This window comes from Lepisosteus oculatus, chromosome 16 (genome assembly GCF_040954835.1).
Source record: "Lepisosteus oculatus isolate fLepOcu1 chromosome 16, fLepOcu1.hap2, whole genome shotgun sequence".
In the NCBI taxonomy this organism is placed as follows: domain Eukaryota; kingdom Metazoa; phylum Chordata; class Actinopteri; order Semionotiformes; family Lepisosteidae; genus Lepisosteus; species Lepisosteus oculatus.
In genome coordinates, this window is record NC_090711.1 from 19,125,623 (window position 1) to 19,143,854 (window position 18,232).

Genomic DNA, 18,232 nt, shown 5'->3' on the forward strand with positions numbered 1-18,232 from the left:
CCGCAACAACACCAATACCATATCACACCAAAGAATATAACCCCTTCCACCTCTCTTTCGCTGCCGCAAAACCCCACCTCAAAATGTCCCATTTCACTCGACAAATTATCTCATGTTTTACTTTATAAACCACAGCAGATGGCGCTCCACTCACTCCGTGCTCCGTAAGGTCTTTTCATGAAGCCCAAAGATGGTATTTAACCAAGCTGATTAAAAGACACAACAAAAAACTTTGACCCCATCTGCGTGGTTTTGCAATCCCTCGCAGTATCACCTGGCTGGTTATGTTAAAATCCGATTTCACCTTTTTCAGGATTCCCCCACACTGATCCCAGGCCCTCCGCGCAAACCCACAGTCCCATAACACATGTTGAATAGTTTCTATTTCATTGCAATCCGAACGTGGACATTTATTCTGTCTAGAGAGGCTGTGGCGGTGTAGCGTCTCTCTGACCGGAAGCCTCTTCCACAAGATGAACCAATTAAGATCTTTCAGTTTATTATCAAGTCCTGCAGGTTGGTTCTGCCTCCATACCTCCTCAGTAATTCCCACCACCGCTGGTTCCTCTCTGGTCATTACAAGTTGGTACAAAGCTTTGTGGTTTACAGACACAAGCCCCTCTTTAGCACCTGGATGCTTCTTCAACCATTGTACTGCATGTCTATAATGCCCCGGTAATTTCTCTGCTTTAGGTGTCGTATTTGTCCAGACCACCAAGTGCTTTGCCACAGATGAGAACCACAAACGAGTAAAATAAACACACAGGTGATCCGGACTCTCATATAAAAGCTTACACAAACCAGAGACAAACAAGGAGTCTAATTTCACAGGCAGGTCAGGCACCGCTCTGCCTCCCTCTTCCACCGGCCTGCACATGTCCACCCGCTTAACATATTCGTACCCTCCGCCCCAGATGAAACGGAAGATAGCCCTCACCAGGTCTTTACGAAACCTGGGAGGCAGCGGGAACACCCCGGCCAGGTGAAGGAACAACGGCAGTACATCCACTTTCACCACCAGCACTTTCCCTACATACGTCAAAGGTCTGCTCTGCCACAATCCCAGTTTTTGCTTTACTTTAGAAAGCTTGTTTTCCCAGTTAAATATGGCAGAGCCACTGGACAGGAAACTAACCCCCAAGATCTTAATGGGACCTGATTCTAGAGTGAGGCCTCCGACCACATCTTGTCTGTCTTTCCATTTGCCAAAATATTTTACGGTGCACTTACTTTTGTTGAGTAGTGCTCCTGAACCTTCCTTCATCTTTCCCGCGATCTGCAGTACTTGGAGAAGGCTCCTGTCTGAGGTGAGGAGCAGCGTTACATCATCTGCATAGGCAGCTATCTTTGCCTGTGTCCCACCACTGCCTGGAACTACTACACCTTCCACCCGAGGGTCGCTCCGAATCCTTTGCAGAAAGGGCTCCAAATATAACACGTAGAGTAGAGGGGACAGGGGGCACCCCTGCCTCACACCACAATTCACCACAAACCCTGTCCCCAACCTCCCATTTACATTGACCCTGGAGACAACCCTGTTGTATAGGATCTTAATCCAGCGGATAAATGCTTCGCTGATTCCTAATCTCTTAAGGACCTCCCACAGGAAGGGGTGATGGACCCTGTCGAAGGCTTTGCTCTGGTCCAGGTTTACGAGCATAAGCTCGAGACCCCTCTCCTCTACCCATTCAATGGTATCTCTTACCAGCTGGAGATTCCAAACCAGCTTCCTACCTTCGACACTACACGTCTGATCCCTGCAGACTAAGTCGGGCATTACCTTCCTCAGCCGCCTGCTCTGCACCCTGGCCAAGATCTTATAATCAGTGCAGAGCAGTTGGATCGGCCTCCAGTTTTCCAGATCTTCCTTGGGTCTTTTTTTATAAACCAAAGTTAGGACTCCCATTTTCATAGATCCTGCAAGTTCCCCCGACACCAAGATCTCCTTAAAAACCTCCAGGAGCATAGGCTGCAGGCTAGCCCAAAATACTGAATAAAAATCTATGGGCAGACCGTCTATACCCGGAGCAGTGCCCTTCCGCAACCCAGACATTGCTTCTTTTAACTCCTCGCCTGACAAGCTACTATCCAGATCCACAGCGGTCTCTATCTTTCTTCCAACCCCTGACAGTAACTCATCCCACAAGACAGCGTTCACCGTTTTTTCAGAAAACAACTCTCGGTAGAAGTCTGAAGCACAACTCACCATACCAGTTGGGTCCGAAGTAACAGAGCCATCTTTCTGCTTTAACCCTTCAATCAGCGTCCGTGCTTGTCTGGAACGTACTGAACTGAAGAAAAGGCCAGAGCATTTTTCATTCTTTTCTATTAGGCTCCCTTTAACCCTGAAAAGAAAATCCTTAGCTCTTATTGACCACCACTCTTTTATTTTAAACCTGAGTTCTGCTGCTTTCGTTGCATCAAATGCCTTGCCTTGATTAAAGGCTTCATACAGACTCTGCAGATCACATCGCAGTTGGTCTACCTCCTTCATTTCCTGCTCTTTTCTAACCCGACAATATTAAACGGATTCTCTGAACACCGCTCTCTTGCACGCCTCCCACCAGTTTACTGCAGATGCAAATTTCCACCTTTTATTGTGGAAGTTTTCTAATAACGCAGTTATCAAACTTTGATATTCTACCTCAGACAGTACTTTAGTATTTAATCTCCAGAAACCGGATCTGGGCCCGGAATTGTCAGAGGTCATGTAGACGGACACAAGCATGTGATCAGAAAACCACACAGGAGTTACCTGTCCAGCTCGTGACGACCCCCGCATGGTGGTGAAGATGTAATCCAGTCTTCTAAAACTGTCCCTGCCGTTGCTCCACGTGTAGTTTTTCGAGGATAAACCAGGGTTGCCAAACCCATCTTGCAACTTAAAATGAGTTGCCAACTCCCTCAAAACTCGTGCCCCTGCCCTGTTCGTGTCGCCGACGTCGATATTAAAATCCCCGCCCATAATTACAATTCTGTTCGTGTAAAGAAGCGGCTCTATTGATTTTACAAAATCCGCCTGTAGGCGTCTGTCAGCCGGCCCATATACTGCAATCAGGCGTACTTTCAATCCCTCCCACACTCCATCAACAACCAATAAGCGCCCCAGAACAACCGAAAGAACATCATTACAAACAAAATTTGACAACCCACACAAAATCCCCACACCCGAAGAGTGCACACCCCCTATACTCCACCAAGACTGTCCTATTAACCACTCTTTCTTAAAAACCACAATATCCTCCTGAGATCCTAAATGAACCTCCTGGAGAAAACAAAAGCCGAACCGACGTCTCCCGAGGTCGTCGAAGACGCCCGCCCGCTTCACAGGGCTTCTCAAACCCCTGACGTTAACTGTGCAAATTAAACAATTCATGGCGGGTCGTGAAGAGCTTGTACCTCCACCTCACCTGCCCGACTAGCTACTGAATTCACCGACTCCCCCGATTCCGTATCACTCTCCTCCTCCCCGGAGTGCTGCGAGCTCTCTTCTCCAGAGGAAGACATATCGCACTCAGGATCATCGGATTCCTGCAAGTGACCGGATTTCTCTGTCTCCACCTTGCCTTCTGGTTCGACTTCGCTCCCCTCGCTACTCACAATCGGGTCACCTTGCCCAGGGGGAATGGGTTCCTCGCTGACAACCGCCTCATCCAGATCAGCTGGGGCGGCCATAATAGCCATTGGTTCACCATTTCCCGCCTCTACCCCTTCCTCTGGCCCCTTCTTTGGCATTCTTGCTCTTCCTGTGGCCTTTTTACAAGGTCTCCTAGCCACCCCCCCAACTCCCCCCTCTCTTTCTACTGCTGATTCAAGGGTTTTATCGGTTGTAACCGGCTCACCACTGCCCTTCTCCTCTACTCCATCTGAGTCGCTGCCTGGAGACTCTATAGACAGCCCCTGAAACCGATTTTGGGTGCTAATCCTAGCCCGGCGCAAGTCAGGACCCTTTGACCTCCTCTCTCCCTTCCTTTTAGCCGACCTGCTCAAAACCGGATACCAGCTAGGGGATTCTGGTCTCTCCTCCGGGACCATGTCGGCCCAGGACCGGGATTTCAAAGGCTCCGGAGCCACTCCACCCGCCCTCTCTGCTTTTTGCCCCGGACCTCCCTTGTCTCCCTCCTCAGGTTTCCCCTGAGACCCACGGAAAATTACAGGTCCGCTCGATGGGCCCGGTAAGTCCAGCCTCAGATCTTCAGCGGGGGCCTTCACAATGTCAGCAAAACTTTTCCGCTTCCTAGGACATGAACGATACATATGTCCTGCTGACCCACACAAATCGCAGGTCAATACTTGTTTACAGTCTTTGACCTCGTGACCTGCCATACCACACCTCCTGCAGAGTCCCCCTGGACAGTTCGCTGCAATATGTCCCAACTGCAAACACTTTTTACAGGTCAGGGGCTGACCCGGGTAAAAAAGGTAACCCCTGTTTGAGCCAATTCTAAAGAACGCAGGAGGGTGTAAGACCCCCTCGTCCCCCGATGGCTTCGGTCTGAACCTGACCATATACCTCCTCCTCCCGGTCCAGACTCCCACCCGGTCTATCTCTTTAATTCCTGCCCCTTGTATGTCTACAAATCTCGACAGAAACATCACAACGTCTCTCTCCGGCAACAGTGTATTAAACACATGTATGGTAAGAGTTCGCAGTTCTCTCGCAAAGAGCGGTTCTATCAAAAAAATCTTCAGCGGAACATAGTCTTTGCCGAATTGGGCTTTACGCCACACGGCCTCACACAGTTTATCTGACTCCATGGTTAAATCGAAGATTCCCTTATTCAAAAAGTCCTGCAGACTGGTAATGTCCTTCACCTGAATTCCCAAAGCGCGAAACAACACCTCCTGTTCGAACTTGTCCCTGTTCTTCCAATTCTCCTTCTCTTCAGCGGTCTTCACCACGAAGCGCACTGTGCGCCGCATCTGCCCCTCTCGGGACAGAGGGTGCCCAGCCGCAGAGTCGCGGGTCCACTCACCCGCCGCCACCGTCGCCGCCGCCATCCGGAAGCCCCACTTCGCCCTCTGGGCTCAACCCAGAGCGACTACCCGTGGTAGCTTGTGGATCCTCGGCCTCCTTCCTCCTCCGGTAAGGTCCTCCTCCGTCTCCCGGCTGGCTTTCCTTCTACCTCCCCGCCGTCGTCTTCTCTTCCCCTGACTTAGTCCTCTAACCGCAGGCATGCCACGTACTATCAGATCTAAGCCAAAAGGCCGAGAAGCGATGCCCACAAAGGCGTGGACTGACGCGCGGGCGTTCCGCAGGTGCACGGTGGCGCAGGCCGACTCCTCTGGAGCCCGGGACCCGCGCAGCTGCCGGCCTCCCTGCAGCCAGAGGCCTGCCGCCGGACTCCGCTCCCCCTCTCTCTTGCCTGCCTGCCTGCCTTCCTGCCAATCCCGGGCGGGGGCCCTGCTCCTTGATCTTCTGTCAACGGCCCGACAACGACCGCAGCCGCAGGGGGCACCAGCCGCCCGGCCTCCTTAGCTTAGGCCCCTCCCACCGGCAGCAGCTGTGCCCAACCGGCTGCAAGCGAAAGCCGAGCGCCAGCACCTGCGGGCAGAGGCAAGGGGCAGCTCTCTCTCGGGAGGGAAGGACGGGGACGCGCGCGCGCACACGCCTGCCTGCCGAAAAAAAAAAGAAAGAAAAGGTGGATATACTACATTTTTTGGAGGGAAAACGCCCAGCTGTCGAAAGGGGCCCGCACTGACGGGGACACACGCAAGCAAGCAAGCCACGCCTGCCTCCCTGGGAAAGGGCTGAAAAAACTAAGGTTTTTGGAGGGAAAACGCACGGGAGCCGAAGAGGGGGCCGGCCTGCTTGCCCAGAGAGTCGAGGCGCGAGAAAGCGCACAGAGGGAGCACGGGAACGGAGAGGGCGAGAGAGAGACAGACACAGAGACGCACAGATGGACGAGAGACGAGAGACGAGACCCAAGAAGAAGGAGCTCCAGTCCACCTCGCTTACTCGCTCGCTCGCTCGCTAGCTACCTACGTCTGTCTTTTCACCGCTGAGAGAAGGTGGTGCACCGCTCCCGGAGGCGCTGCAATACCGGGCCGATTCGTGGAGAGGACGGAGCAAGCTCCTGATCCAGCTCCCTGTTCCAAAAATCCGTTTAATATGTGGTCCCCCGATGGGGGACGTATCAGATATTAAACTGATAAGAACAGATTTTTTTTTCTTTCTTATAAAATATACTTTATTCCGAAAAAAAACACATCTCAAAAAGAAAACATCTCACACAGTAACACTCCACAAATTCAAACAACGGCGGAACGGCGGTGATTGTCCGTTATCGATTCATGCAAGGGTGGGCGGATTTGCGCTATTATGAGTGTCCCTCCAAACCCTACCACTTGCTGTAACCCATTAATCCCTGTACAGGGTCCATAGGCCTTTCCAGCGCTCCTTTGCCGAGGGGAAACCCCATTTAGCAATGTCGCGCTTCATTCTCCTCCTGAGGTCCGCCAGGACCCTCTCCTCCAGCTTCCTCGCTCCCCACTCGATGTTGTGCCGGATGAGATTGTTCCTCGCGTCCCACAGGCCTTTCTTTGTGAGGGACAGCAGCAGCCACATCAGGAACTGCGTCCCCCTGTCCAGTCCGGTAGGTGCCAGCCCCAGCAGAATGTACTGGTAGCTGAGCACCGCATTCGTTTCCAGGAGTTGCATGGTGTTGTCCATTCTGCCCCCACACCGCCTTGGCGAAGGGGCAGCTCCAGAAAACGTGCTCCTGAGTCTCCTCGACGAAACACGTGTCCCGGGGGCAATGCGGATTCCTGGAAATCGAGTGTCTGTAGAGGACCTCTCTGGTGGCCAGTCTCTTGTGAATGGCCATCCAGTTGAGGTCCTTCAGTTCGTTGTCCAGTTCTTTCGGCTGCGTTCTTTCCCAGACTTGTCTGGGAACTCGCAGCCTTTCGTTGGCGACCAGGTGCCCCCTCACCTCTTTGTACAGAGCTCTGTGGTTGGTGCAGAGCTCTGGCTGTCTCGTGGCCTCGTACCTCCTGCTCCACTTGACAGCGTGGGTGTAGAACTCCGGTCGCCCCTCTGCCTTGGGCCCAGTGTTTGACCACTGGACCAAGTGCCTCATCGGGATGGAGAGCCACAGCCTGACAAAGTACTGGTACTTGTGGCTGATGGGCTCCCGCAGCGCCCGACAGAGGTTGCAGTAAAAAATGCAGTCGAGTTTCAGGGGGAAATGTGGGACATCTCGACCCCCTTCCTCGACTGGCTGACACATCCGGTTTCTCGTGATGTACTCGTACCTGCCGCCCCAGACGAAGCCGAAGATCATCCCTTGCAGCGCCCGTCTGAGTCTGGCCGGCAGCGGGTACACCACCGCCAGGTAAACCAAAGCCGGCAGGACGTCTGCTTTCAACACCATCACTTTCCCTGTGTAGGACAGCGACCGTGTTTTCCACAGACCCAGCTTCGCGTTCACCTTGGCGATCCTCTCAGTCCAGTTGTTGGTCTCGTTGTCCTGGCTCTGGAAGGAAACTCCCAGAGCTCGAGACCCTCCGGCCCAGTCGTCCTGTGCTTCCAGGGCCGGAAGAACTTCAGTTTGCTCTTTCGGCGGTTGAGCTTCGACCCCGAGGCTCTGGAGTATTGCTCCATGACCTGCAGGGCCCTCCTCAACCCCCTGTCCGACCTCAGGAACAGCGTCGTGTCCTCGGCGTACTGGGAGATCTTCAGGGTTTCCCCCGCGCCTCCCGGTATCTCCAGGCCGTCGATGACGGGGTCCCGTCTCACCGCCTCTGCTAAGGGCTCTGTGAAGAGAACATAGAGAAGGGGTGAAAGGGGGCCGCCCTGTCGTACTCCGGATTCTTGGGGAATGAAATCCCCCAGGTTTCCGTTCACGTTCACTCTGCTGCCCACGTCAGAGTACAGAATCTGAATCTAGCGGCTGAAACTCTCTCCGAAACCGAAGCGTTCCAGCACCCTGAACAGATAGCTGCGGTTCACTCTGTCGAAGGCTTTCTCCTGGTCCAGGCTGACCACCATCATGGGCACGTTCCGGTCCTCGGCCCAGGCGATGGCGTCTCTGGTCAGCTGGAGGTTCCAGCTGACGGATCGCCCCTCCACCCCACACGTCTGGTCGCTGTGGATGATGTGGGGGAGGGCGGTTCTCAGTCTGCCGGTCAGGAGCTTGGACAGGATCTTTACGTCCACGCAGAGCATCGTGATCAGCCTCCAGTTTTTGAGGTCGGCGGCGTCTCCTCCCTTGAAGAGCAGGGAGATGACGCCCTCCCTCATGGTGTCTCCGAATTCCCTGGCGGAAGATCTCCTGTGCCACTTCCACCAGATCTGCCGCCAGGGTGTCCCAGAAGCAGGTGTAGAATTCCTTGGGGAGTCCGTCCGGCCCCGGCACCTTGCCATTCTCCATGGACAAGAGTGCCGCCTTCAGCTCCTCGGCCGTGATCGGACCCTCCAAGTCCTCCCTCACCTCCTCCGGTACTCGTGCCGTCAGCCCCTCCAGAAAAGCATCGCCTGCCTCCACCTCCGTCTGCTTTTCTGAAAAGAGCTCCGTGTAGAAAGCGGTGGCCGCCTCTACTTTGTCGCTCTCGTCCAGCACTTCCTGTCTATCTCCCCGTCTCAGGCTGTGGATCACCCTCTTTTTCTGGGCTCCCCGGACCTGGTTGAAGAAATAGGAGGAACAGGTTTCATTATTTTCGTAATGCTCCCTCTGTGCCTTGACGAGGAAAGCCTTGGCTTTCTCCGTGTGCAGTCTGCGGAGCCTCTCCTTCAGGTCCCGTGCCCGGGCTGAATTGAAGGCTCCTCCCCGGTTAGCCGAGCTGTACTCCTCCTCAAGTTGCCTCTGGAGTCGTGCAGCCTCCTTCCTCTCCCTGGCCGCCTTCCGTCTACAGTACGTCTGCGCCAGGGTTCGGGTCCTGTCCTTCACCGACTCCCACCATTCCACCACGGAGCTGTAGCCGTCTCTCAGGTCTCCCCAGCTCGCGTAGTCTTTCCGGAACAGTGCCCTGAAGTCGTCTTCCTCCAGTATCTCCCGGTTCAGCTTCCAGTACCCACGACCGAATGCCGGCAGGCTGGTGTTAGCCACCACCGTCAAGCGCTCGTGGTCGGAATACCACGCCGGGGACACCGTCGCCGACTCCAGGGAGCAGGTCGTGTGCAGGAAGATGTAGTCCAGGCGGCTGAACACTCCCCGGGAGTTTTTCCAGGTCGGTCTGGCGTCATTCGGGCGGCACCGTCTGAAGCCGTCTACTAGGGAGAACTGCTTGAGTAGCGACTCCAGCTCTGCCGAGCTAGCGTCGCTCCCCTTCTCCCGGTTGACGTTGAAGTCCCCGCCGAGCACCACCTGTCTGTTATTGGGGAAGCAGCTGGCCAGGTCAGCAAACACTTCCTTCCGGATAGAGGGTTCCGTCGGAGCATAAACGTTAATCGCTCTCAACTTCTGCCCCCTCCAGTCGATGTCTGCGACCAGGATCCGGCCCTGCACCACCGAGAAGGAGGAAACCAGCGTCATCTCTGGGTTCCCGAGGAGGATTCCCACTCCGGAAGAGTGGACCCCTCCTACGCTCCAGCATGATTCTCCCTTCGTCCATTTCCTGGTGAATGTCAGCTTGTCGCTTTCATCCTTCAGGTGGACCTCCTGTAAGAAACAAACTGAGAAAGACTTTGAGGCCAGATCATGAAAGACTCCCCGTCTTTTCACTGGGTCTCTCAGCCCTCTCACGTTAGTTGTTAAGAAGGTTAGTTTCACAGTCATGGTTAAACTAGTGAAAATTAAACCTCCTCTCTGTACTTACAGCAGAAACTTGGGAATCTACATCTGGGCACTGTTTAGCCTAGATGTAACTCCTCTCGTTCGGGTCCTGGGGGGAATATGCTGGGCTCCCTCCAGGTTTCGCTGGGGACTGAAAAGTAAACATGCTGGACAGGTCCAGCCCTACCATCAGTCCGGGCTCCAGGGCGGCTTCAAAATAATCCTCGTCGTCCTCGAGGATACTCTCCGCCACCGCTTCGGGGAGGCTCCTTTCTTCCCTCTCTCGGGGGGTTTCGGGGGCCTCCAGTCTCTCCTGGGCTGCCTCTTCCTGTTGTTCCTGGTCCTCGGGGGAGAGGGTTCTGACTATCTGTGATGCCACTTCCTGTTGTCCCTGGGCCTCGGGGGAGGGGGTTACCTCTTCCTGGGCTGCCTCCTCCTTTTGTCCGTGGGACTCCGTTTCCTGGACCTCGGGGGGGAGGGTTTCCATTTCCTGGAGCGCCTCCTCCGGTTGTTCCTGGGCCTGGAGGGAAGAAAGTTCCGTTTCCTCTAGGACGAGGAAACGGTTTTCCCTTACCACTCTCTTTTTCTGTCCTTCCGAAGGTGGATCTGCCCTGGGTCTCTTCTCCCGCTTGCGCTTTCCCTTTTTGCTGGGAGTTATCCAGGGCCCTTCCTCCGGTCGGCCATTTTGTCCCTCTTCCTGGCGGCCATCTCGTGGCACCGATGCGGCTGGGGGTGTGGCCTCGGCAGTTTCGGGTCTCAGCGGGGGAGGTGCCGGTTCTTTGTTCTCAGCCCTCTCCCTTTGTCTGGAGACCGGTTTCTGCCTGCCGGCTTCCACCACCTGCGCAAACGAAGGTTTGCTTACCTTGCATTGGCGAAGGAGGTGTCCCTCGGCGCCGCATCTGTCACACTTTTTGGCTGCCCGGCAGGTTTTTGCCAGGTGCTCGTCCTCGTTGCAGGACGTTGCAGGACGTTGCAGGACGTTGCAGGACGTTGCAGGACGATGTCACATGTGTTTGTTTTGTGGCCAGGCCGTCTGCACTTGCTGCAGAAATCCGGCATCCTGGGGTAGTAGAGGTACCCCCTGTCGGCTCCGATGTTGAAGCGAGCCGGGGGGTGCTGGAAACCGTCAACGCCCTCTGGGTCCTCCTTCAGGAGGACTCGGTACTGGCGTTTGCCGTACCAGACGCCTTCGTCCCTGACCTCCGCCGGTTTTCCCACTACGGTTACATACCTCCCTAGGTACGCTGTTACCCGCTCCGCTGGTACGTAGGGATTGTACGTGCAAACCGTAATGGTCCTCTGGTTCGTCTTCCTCATAGGCTCCGGCCTGAAATCAGAGAAACCAGGGTGCTTACCTTTCTCCCTGACCAGTCTCGTTGCCTTTTCGTACTCCGTGTCCGTGGCCATGTAGGCCTCCATATATCTCTCTGCCTTGTTGTCCTGGAGGCAGTAGAGATCGCCGGCCACCAACTGCAAGATCCCTCGCAGGAAGGTCATGAAAAAGGCCTTTGCAGTCGGCATCGGCTCTGTCTTCTTTGTCCAGTGGAACCGGATCAAAGTCCTCTTGTCTGCCATCTCTGAGGGAGAAAAAGGGAACAAAAAGGAAAAAAAGGAGGGAAAGAGAGAACAAAAGGAGCAGCGAGGGAGCCCTGGCCTTTGTTCTTGTGGGCAAAGCCCAGCTAGGTGCAGGCGCAGGAGGAGAGAGAGGAGAGCGGAAAGTGCTTCCGGGTCTCAAGGAAGAAAGCAAGCACCGCGGGCAGGCCACGTGTACCTGCTCCCAGCCAAGAGGCCAAGGAGGCAGAGAGAGAGAGAGAGAGAGAGCGAGAGAGAGGGAGCGGATAGCGCTTCCGAGTCTCCAGGAAGAAAGCAAGCACTGCGGGCAGGCCACGTGTACCTGCTCCCAGCCAAGAGGCCAAGGAGGCGGAGCAAGAGAAAGGGGGAGAGGAGAGAGCAGAGAGAGAGAACGTTGATGCCGGATTCCACTCAGCTCAGCTGCTGCTTGGCCTTAACCCCCTAGGCTCAACCTAGAGCGATACCAGCTCAAGCACTCTTCAGAATCTTCGATCGCCTTCTAGACCTCTGGCAAGACAAGAACTGCGGGCATGCCACTTGAACTTGATCTTAGCCAAAAGGCCGAGAAGCGATGCCCACAATGGCGCGGACCGACGCGCGGGCGTTCTGCTGGCGCACAGTGGCGCAGGCCGACTCCTCCTGAGCCCGGGGCCCGCGCAGCTGCCGGCCTCCCTGCAGCCAGAGGCCTGCCGCGGGACTCTGCTCCCCCTCTCTCTTGCCTGCCTGCCTGCCTTCCTGCCAGTCCCGGGCGGGGGCCCTGCTCTTTGATCTTCTGTCAACGGCCCGACAACGACTGCAGCCGCAGGGGGCGCCAGCCGCCCGACCTCCTTAGCTTAGGCCCCTCCCACCGGCAGCAGCTGTGCCCAACCGGCTGCAAGCAAAAGCCGAGCGCCAGCACCTGCGGGCAGAGGCAAGGGGCAGCTCTCTCTCCGGAGGGAGGGACGGGGACGCACGCACGCACGCACGCACGCACGCACGCCTGCCTGCCTGCCGAAAAAAAAGAAAGAAAAGGTGGATATACTAAGTTTTTTGGAGGGAAAACGCCCAGCTGTCGAAAGGGGCCCGCCTGCAGGGACGGGGGCGGACACACACACGCAAGCAAGCAAGCAAGCAAGCCACGCCGGCCTCCCTGGGAAAAGGCTGAAAAACCTAAGTTTTTTGGAGGGAAAACGCACGGGAGCCGAAAAGGGGGCCGGCCTGCTTGCCCAGAGAGTCAAGACGCGGGAAAGCGCACAGAGGGAGCACGGGAACGGAGAGGGCGAGAGAGAGACGGACACAGAGACACACAGTTGGACGAGGGACGAGAGACGGGACCCGAGAAGAAGGAACTCCAGTCCGCTTCGCTCGCTCGCTCGCTACCTACGTCTGTCTTTTCACCGCTGAGAGAAGGTGGTGCACCGCTCCCGGAGGCGCTGCAATACCGGGCCGATGCGTGGAGAGGACGGAGCAAGCTCCTGATCCAACTCCCTGTTCCAAAAATCCGTTTAATATGTGGTCCCCCGATGGGGGACGTATCAGATATTAAACTGATAAGAACAGATTTTTTTTTATTTTTTATTAATAAATATACAAAACCCAAACAGCAATCATCACCGGCACCCGAGTTATATCACGACAATTAAAATAACCCCTTCCATCTTTCTTTCGCAGCGGCAAAACCCCACCTCAGAACGTCCCATTTGACTCTGCAAGATATGTCTTGTTTCACTTTAAAAACAACAGTAGATGGCGCTCCGCATACTCCATGGTCTGTAAGGTCCTTACGGGAAGCCCAGAGATGATACTTCACCATACTAATAAAAAGCCACAAAAGAAAACTCTGTCCCCATCTTCGAGGCCTTGGAATCCCACGCAGAATCACTTGGCTGGTTGTAATAAAGTCCGGTTTCACTCGTGTTGGTATCCCCCCACACAAGTCCCAGACCCTCTTTGCAAAACCACAATTCCAAAACACATGAGGAATAGATTCAACCTCGCCACACTCGGAGCGAGGACATTTATCTTGCCTCGACAAACTGTGACGGTGTAAAGTCTTCCTAACTGGGAGCCTCTTCTACAAAATTAGCCAATTCAAGTCCTTAAATTTGTTCTCCAACCCCACCGGTTGGATCTGACTCCATACTTCTGCAGACGTACCCACTACAGCTGGTTCATCCTAGCAGCTATCCTAGCAGTTGCTAGCTGGTATAAGGCTTTATGGTTCAAAGACACCAACCCTTCTTTGGCCCCAGGATGCTTCTTTAGCCACAGTACTGCATGCCTGTACCACCACGGCAAAACCTCTGCTTTAGGAGTCACGTTTGTCCAGACCACCAAGTGCTTCACTACGGGTGAAAACCACAGGTGTGCAAAGTGAACGCACATATCGACTCTCCGAATATATTCGTAACCTCCGCCCCAAATGAAGCGGAAGATTGTCCTCACTAGCTCTTTGCGGAATCTAGGAGGAAGCGGAAACACCCAGGCCAGATGAAGGAGCAACGGCAAGACATCCACTTTTATCACTAATACTTTCCCTATATACGTCAAATGCCTGTTCTGCCATAAACCCAGTTTTTGTTTGACTTTTACTATCTTCTTTTCCCAGTTTATTATGGCCGAACCACTGGACAAAAAATCAACTCCAAGAATCTTAATGGGCCCGGATTCCAAAGTGAGACCTCCGACCACGTCCCGTCTGTCTTTCCATCTGCCAAAGAATTTAACGTTGCACTTACTTTTGTTTAAAAGTGCCCCTGTTCCCGCCGCCATTTTGTCCGCTATCTCCAGAACCTGGAGAAGACTCCTGTCCGAAGAGAGGAGCAACGTTACGTCGTCCGCGTAGATTGTGACTTTTGCTTGTGCCCCCCCGCTACCTGGAACAACCACGCCTTCCACCGCGGGGTCGCTCCGGATCCGGTGCAAAAAAGGCTCCAAATATAAGACATATAGTAAAGGGGACAGAGGGCACCCCTGCCTCACACCACAACTCCCCCCAAACCCCGTCCCCATCCTCCCATTTATGCAGACCCGGGAAACAACCCCGTTATACAGGATTTTAATCCATTGGATAAAGGTCCTGCTAAGACCTAGCCTCTTTAGGACCTCCCACAAAAAGGAGTGATGAACCCTGTCAAAAGCTTTACTTTGATCAAGGTTGACCAGCATCAACTCCAGACCTCTCTCCTCAACCCATTGGATGGTGTCCCTAACTAACTGGAGGTTCCAGGATAACTTTCTCCCCACAACACTGCATGTCTGTTCCCTACCGACCAAGCCTGGCATCACCTTCCTCAGCCGCCTGCTCAGCACTCTGGCCAGGATCTTATATTCAGTGCAGAGCAGCTGAATCGGCCTCCAGTTCTCCAGGTCTTCTTTGTTCCCTTTCTTGTACACCAAGGTCAGGACCCCCGTTTTCATGGTCCCGGCCAGCTCCCCTGATTCCAAGATCTCGTTGAAGACTGCTAGGAGCATAGGCTGCAAATGAACCCAGAAAACCAAGTAAAAATCAATAGGCAGACCGTCAATGCCCGGAGCTGTACCCTTTCGTAATCCCTCCATTGCTGCTTTTAACTCCTCCCCCGACAAAGCGCCATCCAGCTCATCCAAATTCCCTGCTTTCCCTTTGACCCCTGACAGCAACTCATCCCACAGGGCCGTTTCTACCGTTTTTTCAGTAAACAGCTCCCTGTAGAAATCTGAGGCACACGTCACCATTTCAGACGGGTCAGTAATAACCGCGCCGTCATTTCGTCTTAAGCCTTCAATAAGCATCCGGGCTTGTCTAGAGCGCACCGAACCGAAAAAAAGAGCGGAGCACTTCTCATTCCTTTCCTGCAGCTCCCCCTTGGCTCTGAAAAGGAAGTCTCTTGCTTTTGCCTGCCAGACTTCCTTCATTCTAAGTCTGAGTTCTGCCGCTTTTACACCATCAAAGGACCTGCCCCGGTTAAAGTCTTCGTAGAGGCCCTGCAGCTCACATTGCAGCTGCTCCACCTCTCTCCTTTCTCGATCTTTCCTAAGATGACAATATTTTATTGACTCTTTTGCCACCGCTCTTTTGCAAGCCTCGCACCAACGTACAGCAGATGAAAACCTCCACCTACTGTTAAGATAATTCTCTAATAAATCCGTTATCCGACTCCTATAGTCAGCCTCCGACAACACTTTAGTGTTTAGTCTCCAGAAGCAGGATCTGGTTCCGGAGTTATCCGAAGACATGCTGACAGTCAACATCATATGGTCGGAGAACCACACCGGAATTATCTGTCCAGCCTGTGACACTCCCCTCAGGGTGGTGAAGATATAGTCTAGCCTCCTAAAGCGATCCTTGCCGTTGCTCCAGGTATAAATTTTGGAGGTTGGGCCGGAGTTGCTAAACCCGTCCTGCAACTTAAAATGAGCCACCAAATCCCTTAAGACTCGCGCCCCAGCACCATTAGTATCACTAACATCGACATTGAAATCCCCGCCCATAATCACAACTCTATTAGTGAAGAGTAATGGCTCTATTAGTCTAACAAAGTCTGCTTGTAGGCGTCTTTCCAAAGGCCCGTACACTGCAATTAGACGCACTTTTAAACAACCCCACACCCCGTCGACCACCAACAATCGCCCCGGAACCACCGACAAAACCTCACCACACACAAAATTGGATATTGCACACAAAATCCCCACACCTGATGAGTGCACTCCCCCTACGCTCCACCAAGACTGACCTTTCCTCCATTCCTTCCTAAACCCAGAAATATACTCCTGAGATCCTAAATGGACCTCCTGGAGGAAACAAAAGCCGAACTGATGTCTCGCGAGGTCTTCGAAGACACCAGTCCGCTTCACGGGGCTCCTCAAACCATTTACCGAACAAACGATACGGTTCATGTCGGGTCGTGAGGAGTTTGAACCCTTACCTTGCCTTCCTGACTCACCTCAGAGTTTTCCATTTCCCCTGATGACAAATCACTCTCTTCCTCACCAGACTGCTGCAGGCTCCCCTCCCCCGAGGAAGATAACTCACTCACGGGATCCTTGGAGACTTGCAGGTGAGCAGATTTAACCATCTCCGCTGTACTCCCTAGCTCAACTTCACTTTCCTCGCTAGTGGCCGGCGGCTCACCTTGTCCTGGGGGGATGGGTTCCTCGCTGACCACCATGTCTTCCGGTCCCTCTGGAGGGGCTGCTGTTACCGGTGGTTCACCGCTCCCCACCTCAAGTACCCCCTCAGGGCCCCTCCCTCCAGCAGTTAACCTACCAACTGCCTTTTTGCTTTTCCGCCCTGCCGGCCTCCTGGCACCTTCCTTCCGTTCTCCTACTAACACCAGGGGGTCGTCAGTTGCAACCACCTCCTTGCTACCCTCTTCCTCCTCCCCCTCTGAATCGCTGCCTAGTGTTTCTACCGGCAGCCCCTGAAAACGGTTCAGCATGCTTAGCCTAGCACGGCACAAGGTAGGACTCTTCGACCCCCCCCCCTCCCTTCCTCTTAGCGGACCTGCTTAGTACAGGGGACCAGCTTGGGGACTCCAGACCCCCCTCTGGAACCATATCGGCCCAGGACCGGGCTTCAGGTTGAGCAGTAACCGCCCCACCCGGCCCCTCCCCTTCTTGCTCTGGTTCACCCTTATCTCCCTTTTTTGAAGACGCCTTAGTCCCGAAGAACATTACTGGACCTACGGATGGGCCCGGTACATCCCGTTTTGGGACCTCTGAAGTGCCCTTCACAATAGCAGCAAAACTCTTCTGCTTCCTTGGGCACGAACGGTACACGTGGTCCATCGACCCGCAAAGGTCACAGGTCAAAATCTGACCGCAGGTCTTGGCCTCGTGTCCCGCTGCACCACACCTCCTGCACACTCCCCCTGGACAGTTTGCCGCTATATGCCCCACCTGTAGGCACCTTTTACAGGTCAGGGGTTGTCCTGGGTAGAACAAATAACCCCTGTTAGATCCAATAGAAAAACAGGCTGGAGGTAGCAAAACGCCCTCTTCACCCGACGGCTTAGGACGAAGCCTAACCATATACCTCCTCCTCCCAGTCCAAACATTCACAGAGTCTATCTCCTTGCTTCCGGCGCCTTGAATGTCCACAAACCTAGATAAGAAAGTCACCACATCACGTTCCGGCAACAGAGTATTAAACACGTGAATGGTGAGGGATTGTAGCTCTCTCACAAACAAGGGCTCAGTGTAGAAACTGTTCAGAGGGGACGGACACACACACGCAAGCAAGCAAGCAAGCAAGCAAGCAAGCCACGCCGGCCTCCCTGGGAAAGGGCTGAAAAAACTAAGTTTTTTGGAGGGAAAACGCACGGGAGCCGAAAAGGGGGCCGGCCTGCTTGCCCAGAGAGTCGAGACGCGGAAAAGCGCACAGAGGGAGCACGGGAACGGAGAGGGCGAGAGAGAGACGGACACAGAGACACACAGATGGACGAGGGACGAGAGACGGGACCCGAGAAGAAGGAGCTCCAGTCCACTTCGCTCGCTTGCTTGCTCGCTAGCTAGCTACCTACGTCTGTCTTTTCACCGCTGAGAGAAGGTGGTGCACCGCTCCCGGAGGCGCTGCAATACCGGGCCGATGCGTGGAGAGGACGGAGCAAGCTCCTGATCCAGCTCCCTGTTCCAAAAATCCGTTTAATATGTGGTCCCCCGATGGGGGACGTATCAGATATTAAACTGATAAGAACAGATTTTTTTTTTATGTTTTTTATAAATATACAAAACCAGTCAAACACACCATTTACAGAACATCATAACCAAAATCAAACCCCCAAAGAAAACAACCCCTTCCAACGCTCTTTTGCAGCAGCAAAACCCCACCGCCTAATATCCCACTTCACTCTTCTTGCAATGTCAAGCTTTACTTTCACCATTACTGAAATTGCTGAGCCCCCACTATTGTGTTTCACCTGCTCTTCCCGAGACGCCCATAAGTATGACTTTACTAAACTAATAAGGAACCATAGTAAGAAGGTTCT

At 54.0% G+C, this 18,232-nt stretch overlaps 1 non-coding gene and 2 pseudogenes across 1 annotated transcript; all 3 read right to left on the reverse strand.

Annotated features, from left to right (window-relative positions):
* Window positions 1-6,010: 6,010 nt before the first annotated feature.
* On the reverse strand, window positions 6,011-6,188 carry LOC138223479 (U2 spliceosomal RNA; annotated as a pseudogene).
* A 6,484-nt stretch (window positions 6,189-12,672) lies between these two features.
* LOC138223393 (U2 spliceosomal RNA) lies at window positions 12,673-12,853 on the reverse strand (annotated as a pseudogene).
* A 4,938-nt stretch (window positions 12,854-17,791) lies between these two features.
* On the reverse strand, window positions 17,792-17,982 carry LOC138223420 (U2 spliceosomal RNA). Its single transcript, XR_011181858.1, has one exon. It is a non-coding gene; the product is annotated as a U2 spliceosomal RNA (small nuclear RNA).
* Window positions 17,983-18,232: the final 250 nt, after the last annotated feature.